The sequence below is a fragment of the Diuraphis noxia genome, unplaced genomic scaffold (genome assembly GCF_037042655.1).
Source record: "Diuraphis noxia isolate RWA-SAM2 unplaced genomic scaffold, SU_Dnox_SAM2 contig0001, whole genome shotgun sequence".
In the NCBI taxonomy this organism is placed as follows: domain Eukaryota; kingdom Metazoa; phylum Arthropoda; class Insecta; order Hemiptera; family Aphididae; genus Diuraphis; species Diuraphis noxia.
The window spans coordinates 86,757,594-86,770,835 of record NW_028301711.1 but is presented as its reverse complement, the minus strand read 5'-3'; the positions used below and the strand labels follow the sequence as shown (position 1 = coordinate 86,770,835).

Sequence of the window (13,242 nt, the reverse complement as noted above, 5' to 3'; positions counted from 1 at the left end):
TAATTTTCAACTGCTATTGTCACAATCTGATAGGTCCTTGTTTTAAATTTTCAAACTCTTCTACCCAACAAATAAATTGTTATCGATATTAATTTAAAAAAAACTAATAATGATTAAATATTGCATATGCTTAAAAATAGTTCAACTTAAGGCCCGTTTCACATGGACGCATATCAAACGCGCGCGTTTCATACGTCGCGTTCAAAATTACGTTATTTATATTGGCTATAATACGGTACTTTTTAATTACTATTATATTCACAATGAACTCAATGGACACAGAGCACTTAATAATTGAGGTACAAGGCCATCCTAATTTTTGGAACCCTGGTGTTGAAGAATACAAAGATCGTGATTTAAAGCAGTTTAAAGCTTGGGAGGATGTGACAAAAAAAGTAGTGTCCTCATATGACACCATGTCTAAAGCTGATCAGAATAAAGCAGGTAATTAAATTAAAATTCTGTATAATAAATAATAAGATTTTATTAAATACATTTATCTTGCCATTCTAATTTTCCTGCATCACTTATAAAATAATTGGCGAACTTGTCTCTTATTGTATTACCACATCTAGTCACATTATTATTTTTTATATTTACCTCGTTCACATTTTCTAAACCTTCAATGCTAAGAGTGTTTTCAAAATTAAATCCATCTCTAACTCGTATAAAATTATGCAGAATACAGCATGCCTTTACGATACTTACAGCCAACTCAACATTCACATTCATTGGTTTGTGAAAAATATGAAATTTATTAGATACTATTCCAAAACTGCATTCAATATTTCTCCTTGCAGGCGATAAAAGATAATTAAAAATTTTTTTTTATAGTTCAAATTGTTCCGTGCATAAGGCCGTAAAATATTTTTTGATAACCCGAAAACTTCATCCGCAACTATTACAAATGGATAACTATCATCATCGTTTCCAGGAAAAGGCGTTGGGTTAGAAATATTTAACGTATTATTGATTTAATGATTTCGAACTTTCAAATAAACCAGATAGTTCTCTAAATGATACTCGTAATATGCTATTGAACCATATCACTGAACCTTCGGGGAGAAGACTAGTGGACATCGGTTATTTTTTTAATGAAATAAAAATCATAAAGCATTAAGCATTTGATTGTACTTTCTCAAATTTGAAATTTGAACAAGAAATAAGAAACGGTTTCTATAGTACATTCATTTTAAAATACGATGTTTGTGGATTAAAAAATATATATTTACAGAAAATCCACAAAATCCAAAAAAATTAGACGTCAATATGGCATTTACGATGGGTGTGATTAATACTGGTCAAGGCTTTACGCAACTTCAAGAATTATCATCAGTATTAAACATGACAGCATGGCTAATACATTATATCAAAAATGTCACAGTAAAATAAGTGATTCTATGTATGAAGTAGCGTTTGAAGAAATGAAGGCTGAAGGAGTAGAAGAGACTAAGAATGCTCTAGAAAAAGGTGAAGTGGACGAACTAGGAAGACCATATATTACTGTAGTTGCTGACGGAGCTTAGTCAAAGCGCTCATATAAGACCAACTATAATGCGTTATCAGGTGTCGCTACTATAATAGGTTACCATACTAAAAAAGTATTATTCATGGGAGTAAGAAATAAATACTGTGTAATTTGTGAAATTGCATTAAAATCTGAAAAACCAATTCGTTCTCATACTTGTTATAAAAATTGGTCAAGTACATCTACATCCATGGAGTCAGATATTACTGTGGAAGGCTTTAAAGAAAGTATCACAATGCATAATTTAATTTATGCTAAATTAATCGGTGATGGTGATAGTAGCGTCACCAAAAAACTACATATAGCAAAACTTTAAAGTTGTTAAAATTGAATGTACAAACCATATAATGAGAAATCGTCACCATATACTGCAACACCACGTATCTCAGTTTTTGTAGGTTTTCAGGAGCAGCAAATAACGTGATTTAAATGATTTATACTTACTAATTTCAGTACTGGTAATGTTTAATTAGTATATTTTGTACTTATAATGTTTTTTAAATACATAAATATTATATTTAAAGTAAAATAATGGTTTTAAATGAGATACGTGTTGTTATAAAATAATAATATCGAGATAGGTTGTTTTAATGATTTTCCATGTATGGTTTTTAAAATGTATAATGTTTAAAATATATTTTGTTTATTTTTTAGAACATTAAAATAAAATACATTTTTAATATTAATAAGTACCATGTAAATTCTTTTTTGTTATTAGGTATAAAAATGAACAATTTATTTCAACAAATAATAACAAGTTTAACCCTTTGAGTGCCAGAATAATTTTGACCAGTGGCACCTGCCAGACCAAATTATTTTTGCATTTTTTTATTTTTTCTTATATTTTTGCATTTTATTTTATTGAATAATAAAATGACTAAAAAAAAAAAAATTTTTTTAACTTTTTTTTCCAAAGTTATTGTACTTTTAAAATTAAGCATTAAGTGGTTTCTAAAATGTTAACGAATGTGACAATTAGCGGTGTAAATGATTTAGCGTTTGCTTCTGATAACACAACTTTTATTTTTATGCAATACAAATAATAATACTAGTAATTATAATAATAATAGTAATATTATAAAAAAGTTAAGTAAATAAATTGTTTGTATAATATACAAATATACAAAATTATTTTAAAAATATTGTGGCCAAAAAATTTATAATATCATTTTAAAGTTTTATAAAAATTATCATACATTACATTTTAAATTTTTTTTTATAATATACAAAATTTCTACAATTATACATTTTAAAATAATTGCACGGCCAAATAATTTTTTTTTGTGTGGTAAATGGTGAAACATGGTGTAACACATAGACCGACATCACATTCTTAACACATATACATTGTATCCTTTCCTTTGTTGTTCCTGCTACAAACTATACATTTTCTCGTTTGAACTTTTCCTGACTCCAATTATTTTACATCTGATGGAAAATACCGAGCTGATAGTCGAAATGGTTGATCTTTAGTACATGGTCTTCCTCTGGGGCTTATTGTATTACCACCATATTTTTCTAATAGTTGTCGAATTACTTCAAGTTGGAAATTTGCAATTGACATATTCTGTCCAGTAACTGTTTTGAAAGCAGATAATGCATTTAAAATGCTTCAGTCAATCAAATGAAAAAACATTTTTTTGTACCATTTGATGGTTTTCCTAACACATTCTACTGAACTTAGTAGCATATCTGTCTTATCAATGCTACCCATACATTAGTTATAATTTATAACACAGATTGGTTTTTTAACAAGATTCCCTTTTCGGTCAAACTTGCCAGAGTCATCTAGTTTATTATCAAACTTAGTAGATAACATGAATACTTCTCTTCTGTCAACCCATTTCAAAACCATAATTTTTTTTTATGAGAACTTTGTACACCTCCAACAGCTAATTTATTTTTTAATTCAGGCATCCCTCGTCTGTTTTTTCTTACTGTTCTTGTTATTGTGGTTTTTTTTTTTTGTATAAATACTGAGCTAATATTGGAGAGGTATACCAGTTATCAGTATACAAGTTATATCCTTTGTTCAAGTATGGTGCAATAAGAGTTTTTACAACAGCTCCTGATGTGCCAATATTTGCATCATATGGAAGTAATCTTGTTTCAGCTCCAGTGTATATAATGAAATCAAGGATGAAGTCAGTCTCAACATCACAAAGGACAAATAATTTAATTCCAAAACGATGCCTTTTTGTTTTTATAAATTGCTTGAAGCTTAGTCTACCTTTCCAGAAGACTAAGCTTTCATCAATTACTATATTTTGAAAAGGCATCATACCAGCCTTAAAATTTGTGCGAATTTCATCTAATACAACATCTAATTTGTATAGACGGTTTCCCTTTTCTTAATTCTCATTGTTGCAGAAATGAAGCATTTGAAGTAATAATAAATATCTGTTTCTAGAAATTATTTGTCTGAAAATTGGTGAGCTCAGTAATGGGTCAGTAGACCAGTAGTCTTTCATATCAAGTTTTTTATTTCTTTACATTAATATAGTACCTAGTTGCTAAAAATGTATACACCTCACCGATATTTGTATCCTTCCAAGCATTTACTCTAGATTGATGTGCGATTTCATTGGATTGTTTATATTGTTCAGCATACCATTTGTCTCAAATACTTCTTTGCCAAGTAAAAATTCAGAAACAAATGCTTCAAAAAAATCTAGAATACTTGAGTCGTTGTTCAAACTAAATTCATGTTTTTGAACTCCACACTAAAAAAAAAAGACATCATAACAATCATAAGTAATATGATCTAGTTATAATAGATTAGTTCATTATCATACATAATGCAACTGTCTATCAATGTTTACCTTGGATGAGTCAAAATAATGTTCTTTTGGCCTAAAGTTTCTTAGTTTTCCATTTAAAATTTGGCGTCTGTAATGATATTTTTTTTACTCTCCTAACTGGTGCTATTGTACGTTAGACTATTGGAGAATGATCAGGAGACGGTGGATCTGTAACCACTGACTCAGTCACCTCAATATCTGTTACACATTTTTGATATATAAATACATGGTTCAAAATAAAATACAAGTAAATACATGACAGTTTTAGTTTGTTTTTACAACAACTAAAATATCAAATTATAATATAGTAATAGTAATACATAAGAACTATGTACAATATATAACTTACATACCATCATTATCAATATCAAAACTTATGTCATCTATAAATTCATCTTCTGATTCTTCATTTGCAATAATTTCATCTAAGTGGAGTAAAATGTCCTCATCTGAGATCATTTTCAGTTGATTATTCTTGAAATATTACAAACAATTCAGAGGTGTCATATATTATACGACACAATATATTATGCACGAGAGCCAGCGAAAGGATTACGAAATACAGAGAGGTCGAATATAAAGTACTATAATAATTATAATAGTATAACAGATCACAATATTCGCATTAACTTTCAAACACACTATAATATCAGAAGAATATAACGTTTATACAAAAAATTGATAAACAGCACATTTTGGTTATCACTGGTGGAACAAAATAATTAATTTACTTATAACTTTTTTGATATTTATCCGATATTAAATTACTAAACGTCTTTGGATTCGTCTTTGAATTTGTAATCTATTGGTATACATTTCAGTACTGATAACGGCAGTAAATGATTTTAACAAGCAAAGACGCATACGAGTAGGTATATGCGCCTATGGCACTTCACGGTTGTTGTATGCTGGTTAGGTTATTATGTTTATTATTATTATAATTATTATTTATTATTATGCTGTTCCTCAACAAATAAAATATTAACTAAAAAATAATTATAATAAAATAAAACTAGGTAAATAAAATTAAACATTGCTTTTGAACAGTCTTTTGTTACAACTAAAATTAAAATAAAACTTTATAAATAGTATTTTAAAAATAATAAAAAACAACAATTAAAAAAAATAATTTAAACAGTATTTTTTTGGTCTTCGTTCTTTACTTTTTTTCTTGGCTTCACGAACAATCTCATCCATATGTGGCAATGCGTCATAAAAACGTTTCATTTTTGCTCCAAGAATTTGGATTTAAAACTCTATTACGTTTCCTACCATCATTTTGTAAATTGTTATGAATGTCTTATTCATATTCAACAACTTCAATATTTTGGTTCTCAGTTATTGAAGAAATTATTGTGCTAGGTGTATTCAACGTTTCCTCATCTATACTCTATAAACCTTTTTCTTCACACTCAATAGTTTAAACATGTTGATGCTCAGTATTTTGTTCCAGCTGATTGTTAAAATTATCAAATTCATAGAATTCAATATTATTTAAGTTTATTTCATAGTTATTGCCATCTTCAAAAGGTGTGATATTATCCTGTTGCATAGAACTATCATTATTATTTATCCTAGTAGTTGTTGTCTTACCATGAGATTTTTTTTTTAACAGCATCAAACAATTCATCAACAGATAAAAAATTTAGATCATCGCTGTGGTTTGTTCAGTGATATTATGTCAGCGTTGCATTTATTGGCTCATCATTCTTCGTCTTTAATTTACGGTGTAAATAATAACTGCGTTGAAGGGTACAATAGTTTAGTCGCCAAATTTGTCGGTGGGAAACGTATACATTTTTCACTGAGAGGTTCCTATCAAACCCGTTGTAGTGCTGTGGTTATTTCACAAAATGCAGGACCTTTATTAATATGCAATGTACACAAAAAAATTACGAACTAAAGCCCCGGAAAATTCATCAAATCATTTATAGATAAAAAGTTAAGAACAATTAATCTTAGACGCAAAGCCACTATTAAACGACTTTTTAAAAGTAGGAGTAAAGTTACTAAATTTAGTGGTCCCGATAAAGATTATGGTGATATTGATACACAACTAGAGTGTCATCAATTGGACTTGAATCTTCAAGAATTTGAAAATAAAAAAATTGAATTTCTTGAAAAATTGAAAAAAACTAAGGACCAAATTTTACTGATAGCAAAAGCTACAACAGGTCAATTTCAATGTCAAGACTGGTTGAAAGAAAGGCAAATACGACTAACGACATCAAACTTTGGGAAGGTATGTAAACTACGTCCTAATACAAGTAGAAACAATGTTTTAGTATCTTTGTTGTATACTAAATTTGAAGGTAATGTTTAGTATACATTATAATCCAATACAATTTTTAATTACATTTATATAAAAATTTTTGTTTAGATAATGAGTCAACCAAATATGGTATTCAACACGAAACGTTTGCTATTTCTGAGTTTGAAAATATTATGAAAATAAAAATTCACACAGCTGGGCTTTTTATAGATCCAGAATTTCAATTTTTAGCGGCGAGTCCAGATGGACTCATTGATACTGATACCTTGGTTGAAATTAAGTGCCCATCATCTATATCTCAGATGACGCCCACTGAAGCAATCAAAAATGGAACCATAAAATGGGCATGTTTGAAAAATGGAGAATTATTTCTCAAAGAAAACCATAATTATTTTTATCAGGTTCAAGGCCAGCTCCATATAGCACAAAAGCTGTATGGATATTTTGTAATTTGGTCTCCAAAAGGTTAGATATTTGAATTTTTTTTTAAATCAATTTAGTTATAATCATCATAATTAATTGTTAATTTTACTGGTTTACTACTCCAAAAAATAAAAAAAAGATGATTCATTTTTTAAAAGTAAAATGAAATCTTTTCTCTCTGTATTTTATTATAATCATAGGTATGCTTCCGGAAATTTTAAACCCAAAATTAATTGACAAGAAAAGAATAATTGTTCATAAATTCAACAGACATGTATAATGAGTAATACTATATTCTAGTGTGTAAGTAAATAAAGTTAATACACTTTTATATTATTATTATTTTAATTAATTGTCAATTTGTTAGTTGTTTTCAATTATATTTTTTCATACAACATTATTAAAATTATTATATTATATAACTATATCATATAGTTAGCTAAATAATGTGTTGTCTAAAAAGCTTGTTGTGGTAGCGCGACAAATTATGCGATAACGGATTACGCACACTAATGTTCATTTACTGTATTAATTTATATGTCACATGAATTGCCTATATAGTACTCCTTAAAATATGCTACGTTGCAGCCCCCTTGTCGAAATTTTTTGAAATTGCATGTTGGATTATAGAATATACATTCGGTGAACATTTCATGTATCTATGGTAATTTTTTTTTAAATTACATCAAAAACTGATTGTGCGTAAAATATCCCATTTTTAGTTTTTTTATAATAGAGCGATAGTGGAATATTTACCGAATCAAATATTTTTAAAAATTTGGAAGCTAAATCCTTCAATGTACCTAATTACAAACCATTACCGAACACAACTACTCCAATGCCATTTGTTTTATTGGGTAATCAAGGATATCCACTGAAAGAGTATCTATTAAGACCCTATCCATTTGATAAAAATTTGGATTCGGCAAAAGAAACATTTAATTACCGTTTGAGCAAAGCTCGGCGTATGATTGAATGCACTTTTGGAATTTTGGTATCGAAATGAAGATGTTTAAAAACCGAACTTCAAATGAACGCGGAATATGTTGATATAGTTATTAAGACTATATGTTTATTGCATAATATTATCATAGGTAAATAAGGTATATATGAAACACTATTGGAGCAGGTTCGTCGTGACCCAACTATAAACTCAGAAACACATTTAGTATCTAGACGCAATAACAGATCAAGAACGGAAGTATACATAATCCGTGATACTTTTAAAGGTTATTTCACAACTGTTGGATCTATAAAATAAAAGTAAAAATTGTTAAATTTTACGTATAATATATAATTAATTACCTAAATTTGTATTTTATTTATTATCTATTTATCAAATTTAATTCAGATTTACCACCATCACGATAATAATAATAATAATAAACAATAATCTCAATTACAATATTTTATTAATTTTCAAATTAAATTTATGTACTTTTATTTTTATATTTACTTAATTTTTACCTGCATTTCTTTTTCAATTTCCTGGTTATATCTCTATTATGGTGTTTTTTGCTAGTAGAATCCCATATAGGTTCTCTTTCAAAAACTAAACTAATTAGTCGTTCGCAATCAACCATTATTTCAAAATTCGAAGATACGTTTTTAAATTAAAAAACACTTAATGAAACACAAAAACTAGCGACGTACCGTCTTCTTACTAGTGTTTGATGTAAATGATGAATAATAATACTACAATAAAAATTGTTCAACTATATTGGTATTATTTCCGAACGATGCGCAGGAAATATCCATTTTCGGCTTCAAACGGCCGATAAAAACAAATAATATTGTTTTTGTCCGTTAACGGTCGTATACGGCCGAACTATTCTGAACCAGTGTTGGGAAACTTCCTTTTTAAAAGGATCTCGTTCCGTTCCCCTTCATTTCTTAAAATATGAACTCGTTCAGATTCTTGTTCCTTATTAAAAAAAAAAGAACTCGCTCCAAATATAGTTCCTCTAAAAAAGAACTCGTTCCAATTTTCGTTCCTTTGTTAACCTAGTATCGTAGTTATTTTCTTAGTTAGAGTAATAGTAGAGTACCTACTACATTGTTATTTTTTATGTAAAAACAATGACGATACCTAATTGAATTAGAACTTAAAAGATGAAACTAAACAAGAACTGAATAGTGAATAGGTACTGAACAGTTTAATTTTTTTTAGTAATTTTTAATTAATATTATACTAAAAAGTTATGGAGCATAACATATCATTATTCATATGTGTAATCTATTTAACATAGTATTATAATATATTTAAAAAAATAATATTTTCTCAGCATTAATTTCTTTAATGTTTGATAGATTTTACTACTAATTACCTAGTTTAAAAAAAAATTTATTTTTATTAATAAAATTAATAATTTATAGGAAACATTTATAATAGCCAATAGGTAACAATAAGTCCATAACGTTTTTAACTTAAAAAATGGTTATTTGTACTTCAAAATTATGTCTTGACCATTTGTATTTTATAATATATTTTGAATATTTTGATAGTAGTTTTTTTTAAATTTCATTCAGTTAGATTATTACTTTATATGAGTTATTTCTATTCTAAATATATAATTATAATATTTAATACATAGGTACATGATATCAACATTTTTATAATTTAATTTTAAATGTATTACTAATAAGTATTTACCATTTTAATACTAATGGCCCATTATTGAAAAAGTTGGATATTTACATCTTTACATTACTGGATTACTGCATTAGTTTTTCCTGATAAATTTTAAATACCTACTCAATTAAAAAATATAATTGTCTTCATTTAACATTTCAATGATATAATAGTTGAATATAAATCATTTTTGTATGCGTCTTTTCAAGTTACTTGTTGGTTGATTAAGTTGATCTATTTATTATAATTTTCGTTCTTGTATAAAGTTAAGATATAGTAATAATTAATAAACATATTATTGCAATATTCCATACACAAATTCAAGTATTTAAAGATTTTAAAGTAATGTGAGTAGCAAACACTTATTAGTTAATAGTTATTACTTATTTACTTATTTACCATGATATGACGCTTGAGATTGGACGGTGTATTTTTGGCTGTACTTATTTCTTTTCCTGATGGACCACACAAAACACATTTTGCAATTATATTATTTCCTTTAATTCCTTTGAATATAAAAAATGATTCCAAACCACTCCAAGGTAAACATTCCACTGGGAAAAAACAAAATATTACATTTCTATATCCATCACCAATATTATTGTTACATAGACTTAAATTTATTATAAATAAATACCTATTAACAATAGGTATATTTTAGCATTAGTAAAACTTACCATTTACTATACCATCTTGTGTAAAATCTGCTAATGTACTATTTTTGGAGCTGATCACTGAATCAGACACCGACACTGATTCTAAAGGTTGTTTAGACACTTCTAATGAATTTAAAACTGTCTTTGGAGAGTCTTCATCAGAAGAATCATGATCATGAGGTTGTCTTGGTTGTCGATTAAATTTTTGAAGAATAGATCTTGCACGTACGTGAAGTTGGCACCCCGACATCTTCCGATCAGAACCAAATCGGTGTCATCTTTTTGCAACCAATTTGCAACAATTTGCAACGTCGATTAAAAAATTTGCAACGCATTTTCTACGGCGCTACAGACAAACATAGCATTGGGGTGTCAAATTCACGCTGCACCCCGATATCATCCGATCGGTTCCAAATCGGAGTCATTTTTTTGATTCGTCAACATTTGGTGGTGTCTAAGTTTTTTTTCGGAATACTGCCATGGAATATTAAAAAAGAGTGCTGGATTTCACTTAGAATCTTGAGAATATCGCCAAGTTCCATGTGTCCAAGACCTTTCACATCCATCCCATATATGCAAAGCTTAGCATTAACGAGTTAATAAATTAAAAGTTAAATTTTTTTTAATTGTTCACTTAGTTTATTAGTTTGCTTTTTTATTTAACTCAGCTTTAACTTAACTCATTTTAAACTACGTTAACTTAGAATTAATTTATATGATTTATGATATTCCCAATTATGTTAATTTTAAATTTGTTTTCCTAACCATTCAGAAAATGTTATTTATATAAGTTCTAATAGTTTGTAAAATATAGAAAATATTAATACAATCGTACATGTCTTAAATTACATACCTACAGAATAATATTCGTTGGTATATTACTATCCAAGTGGTTATCACTTATTTTAATAAGTTTTAAATGCATTTTTTTTAAATTAATATACGCGTACGTAATTAATTTAAGTTAAGTTAATAGTAATTGTTTAGCTAAATTAAACTTAATAAATCCATAAAAAATGTCTATGACCTTTACCTTTAGTTAAATTGAAAAATATTCTTTATTTAACTTATCTGAGTTAAATTATTCATTAACTTACCCAAATTATACAAATCTACCACAGTTTTTTCTTGCAATATATCTTGTATCGATGTAAATCAATTTTACTTTGCTGTATTAACACATTTTTTACAGACTTTATGTGTTAGTGTAATATTAATTTATAATTATTAACCAAAAGTATCTTATAATGTTTTATATTATTCTAAATAAATAAAGGTAACCAAATTAAAATAATTAAATGATACAAAAAACATTTGGTTTGTTACATACGAAGGAATGAAGGATGATAAAATATTAAAAATATAATTACAATATAAATATTCTACAATTCATAATCCTTTATTCAATGTTATTAATAATAAATAATAAATAAACAAGTGTTTATTCTTATAGGTAACTATAAACCTTTATAGTTTTTGTATATTATCCAATTTTAAAACCTTAGATAAAAATATAAGCAAGAACTTTTTACTATATTTTATGAAACAATATAAACATATTTTGAGCACTTATATGTTTTGGTTTGTTAAATCTTTTTCTCTTATGTACATGAGCATGTGTGGATTTACTAACCTGTTTTTACCTTCAACAAATGTAATTACTTTTTTTAATAAGTCATTGTGCGTTTCCCACTTTTATTCTCTTTTTATGTGAGAAACGTATTGATCAAATCCGTAAGCCACAACTCCATAGAATATGTAACTAGAAAAAAATTAACTTATATTAAGACATTTTGACAATTATTAAAAATTGTACAGATTTATAACAAGATACAAAATATTATGTTTATATTATATTAACCTTGAGTTTTTAACTTGACATCTTTGTTGGAAGCTTGTTAGTGGAAATTGTTCATTATCACTATACACATCAGTTTCAATGAACAAATGTTCATTGAGATTCCTTGTTGTCGTCACATTTCCCGAACATGAAGACAATGAACATTCACTTACTACTGAATCAGTGTAAGCTTCCAACGATTTTTCCAAGTTTTCAAACCCGTGGATCAATCTTAAAATAATGGTCGAACTGGTTCTAATGATATCAACATTGTGACATTTTTCATTAGAACATTTCATATTTTCTGTAGCTGAAGGTGCATTGTTCATAAGTTGTGTAACCAAATGCAAAACATTACATCTAGCATCGATTAATTGAACAAATATTCATTGGTAGTGGAATCCATAAATTGTTGGTACTGACAATTATCAAGATAAGCCATTGATATCTTCGCTGCTACCGAATCAAAAGGACAAGTGTTATAAACCATATATCTTTTTCGAGATACACGCAAACAAGATGTTGTATTTCCATTTAAAAGAAGCGTATTCAAGTGGGAACGAGTATTTTTTTTATTCAAAATTTTTTCAATCTCTGGAGTACATTCCATGTACTTTGTAATGCTTTTTCTTTTTTCTTTTTCTAATGGTTGTATATCTTGATTTTTACCAAAGCCGTGCCAATTCTCTGTGATCTCTGCCAATTCAAGAGACACATTTGAATCACAACTACTAACACCATCCTGCTCATCTTCATTTCCATTATAATCGTCTTTCTTCGATTCAAGTTTTTCAAATTCATATTCATTGTTCTGTTTAAAGATTTTTCAGAATTCTGATTTTCAATTAAACTTTTATTATTTTACTTCAGCTGTGAACTTCTAAATAGTTTGGTATTGCTATCAATACTTTGTAAATGTTTAGCAATAAATCGATCAACCGTCATAGGTTTTGTATCAAAACGTAAAATTTTATTTTTTAATTCTGAAAAATCACTTTCAATTGAAGCTGATGTGGCAATTTTGTAAGGAGAATAGTCCATAATGGAAAATATTTAAACATTCTTATAATATCGTTTGATAAGCCAGGTA

The 13,242-nt window shown here is 27.5% G+C and overlaps 3 pseudogenes; 1 reads left to right on the top strand and 2 right to left on the bottom strand.

The window, feature by feature from the left end:
• Window positions 1-486: 486 nt before the first annotated feature.
• On the bottom strand, window positions 487-956 carry LOC149062310 (uncharacterized; annotated as a pseudogene).
• A 3,264-nt stretch (window positions 957-4,220) lies between these two features.
• Window positions 4,221-4,836, bottom strand: LOC149062309 (uncharacterized; annotated as a pseudogene).
• A 377-nt stretch (window positions 4,837-5,213) lies between these two features.
• On the top strand, window positions 5,214-7,120 carry LOC149062308 (uncharacterized; annotated as a pseudogene).
• The last annotated feature ends 6,122 nt before the right edge of the window (window positions 7,121-13,242 follow it).